Source organism: Mastomys coucha, unplaced genomic scaffold (genome assembly GCF_008632895.1).
Source record: "Mastomys coucha isolate ucsf_1 unplaced genomic scaffold, UCSF_Mcou_1 pScaffold7, whole genome shotgun sequence".
NCBI classification, from domain to species: domain Eukaryota; kingdom Metazoa; phylum Chordata; class Mammalia; order Rodentia; family Muridae; genus Mastomys; species Mastomys coucha.
In genome coordinates, this window is record NW_022196913.1 from 11,413,396 (window position 1) to 11,416,517 (window position 3,122).

Genomic DNA, 3,122 nt, shown 5'->3' on the forward strand with positions numbered 1-3,122 from the left:
AGCTGGTTCTTTGAGAAAGTCAACAAAATAGATAAACCCTTAGCCAGACTAACTAGAGGGCACAGAGAAGTTTCCTAATTAACAAGATCAGAAATGAAAAGGGAGAAATAACAACAGACACTGAGGAAATCCAGAAAATCATGAGATCCTACTACAAAAGCCTATACTCAACAAAACTGGAAAACCTGGATGAAATGGACAATTTTCTAGACAGATACCAGGTACCAAAGTTAAATCAAGATCAGATCAATGATCTAAACAGTCCCATATCTTCTAAGGAAATAGAAACAGTCATTAATAGTCTCCCAACCAAAAAAAGCCCAGGACTAGATGGGTTTAGTGCAGAGTAATGTAATAAGGACACATGCTCCACCATGTTCATAGCAGCCTTATTTATAATATCCAGAAACTGGAAACAACCCAGATGTCCCTCAACAGAGGAGTGGATACAAAAATTGTGGTACATTTACACAATGGAGTACTAATCAGCTATTAAAAACAAGAGATTTATGAAATTATCTAGGTAAATGGATGGATCTGGAGAATATCATCCTGACTGAGTTAACCCAATCTCAAAAGAACAAACATGGTATGCACTCTCTGATAAGTGGTGATTAGCCCAGAAGTTTGGAATACAGGAAGAACAACCCACAAACCACAAGGAACTCAAGAAGAAGGAAGATTAAAATGTGGACTTTCATTCCTTCTTAAAAGGGGGAACCAAATACCTACGGAAGGAGTTGCAGAGATTAATTATGGACCAGAGACTGAAGAAAGGGCAAGCCAACCTAAATATAGCTATCTCCTGAGAGGCTCTGACAGTACCTGACTAATACAGATGTAGAGGCTCATAGTCATCCATTGAACTGAGTACAGGGTCCTCAATGAAGGAGTTAGAGAAATGACCTATGGAGCTGAGGGTTTTGCAGCCCCTTAGGACGAACAACAATAAGAACTAACTAGTATCCTCAGAGCTCCCAGGGTCTCAACCACCAACCAAGAACTGCACATGGTGGGTCTGATTGTTCTGGCAGCAAGTGTATAGTAGAGGATTGCAAATTCGATCAATAGGAGGAGAGGTCCTCAGCCCTGTGAAGATTCTGTGCCCCAGTGTAGGGGAATGCCAGGGCCAATAAGTGGGAGAGGCTGGGGTGGCAGGCATGGGGAGGGGGGAGGCAACAGGGGTTTGTTTTTGTTGTTTTTGTTTGTTTTTTTGTTTTTTGGAGGGGAAACTGGGAAAGGAGAAATTTACATGTAAATAAAGAAATCATCTAATAAAAAAACAAAAAAACAAAAAAACTTCAGATCAACAAATCATGAGATTATAACGGTGTTGTTATCCTGAAAGGCAGAGGCAGACACATACCACATGGAGGAACTCCAACCTGATGATACAGAAGAAAGAGTGACTGGAAAGAATCTTTATTATGGGTTTTATGGGTATGGATAGACAAGGCAAAGGAGGCCTGTTCAGGTTTGGTTGAAATCATCAGGCTATGAGGCATAGGAGTTGTCCAAAGTCTCTGGTCATTGTCCTGGGGGCACTGGCCTCTTGGGTAACACTTGATTAGTATTCAGTGCTATTCCTGAGCATGTCACCAAGTGGAGAATGTGGCTGCGCTGTAGTATCTGGATTCGTTAGTAGTCAAAATGTGTTCAACAAAGGGTGTCTATTAATGAAAGGATGTGCTGATGTGGAACCAGGGAGCCCAGACTATGAAACTCAGGTCCATTAGTGGGTAATCCAGTGCAAGGTGTGTTCAGAATATAAATATAGGTCAAAATACAAAAGAAAAAAAAAAGTCCTGTTTGCATGACGAAAATCATGGCCATATAGGATAGTTGATATAACACATGTTCTGGACCACAAGAAAAGTGTCAAGAGTGTAGTTATTATTTTTCACTGACTTATAAACCAGATTTTACCATTAATAGCTCTGAGAATTGGGTCCCTATTGAAATAGCAGAAATATGCCCTATTTTGGAACATAAAGTAAAGCCTACAGCTGGTGCACTGCCATTTCTACCTTCAACCCAAATAAAGAGGCTGATTCATAAAGAAGCTGATTTACAAACAAGCGAGCAGAAGCTAACAAGTGCCTGAAATAGATGTTGATTGTAAGTGAAATAAACTGTAACTACAACATTGAGCCCATAACCCTGGTAGTAAAATAAAATGAAGTGGAGAAAGCTATGCTGTAATAACAATTTAATATTCACCAGATTGTAAAGTGAATCTAGGAGGAATCATTGCACATGCAAGAAGAAAATTACCACCCAATATAATCTGCTGTGAGACATATTCATGGTCACCAAGAGCTCCAAAATCTGAATAGTAATTTTCTTTAAAATGATGGCTGAGCATGGGTAAAATTTAACTCCTTTATCCACATCCTCCAGAGCAGAATAAAAATTGTCTGATGATGAAAATATATGACATGAGCTACTTATATGGCATATGGAAGAGGAATGAGTAGTTTTCACCAATAGATCTTTGATTAGTTCCATTTTAGAAAGGCATGACTTAGAAACTCAGAAGGCCTGGGTAAAAACCAAAGGCTTCACTCTAGATAAGTGTCCAGTCCTTTAAGAAAAATCTTTTCATCTAATAAAATAGTGAAGATATTTCAATTCTCAAAGGAGTGGGTAGAATCAAAAACTACTAAGCATTCTTCTAATTACTCAGTTTAGAAAGGCAAATGAATACTGTTTGTCAAATAAATGTTTGATGTTTGAAAAAATAATCAAAAGCAGATATTTGTAGCTCATATACATAGCAGCATTATTTCCAGTGGTCCCCACATAGAAACACCCTAGGGTTCATCAACACATAAAAAGCTTTAGCACAATACAATGTGTTTTAAAAGGAATTATTCAATCTGAAAGGCAAGGATATTCTAGAATGTGTCACTATATGGGTGAACCTTAGCAAAGATAGGCTAAGTGAAATAATCTGGTCATGATATAAAAATAGTTTACACACACACACACACACACACACACACTAAGTAAAATACTAAGTGGTAGTTGTTCAGTTGATAGAGAAACTGAGTTTAGCACTCTCTGATAAATGGTTATTAGTGCAGAAGTCTGGAATACAGGAAGAACAACCCACATTCCAC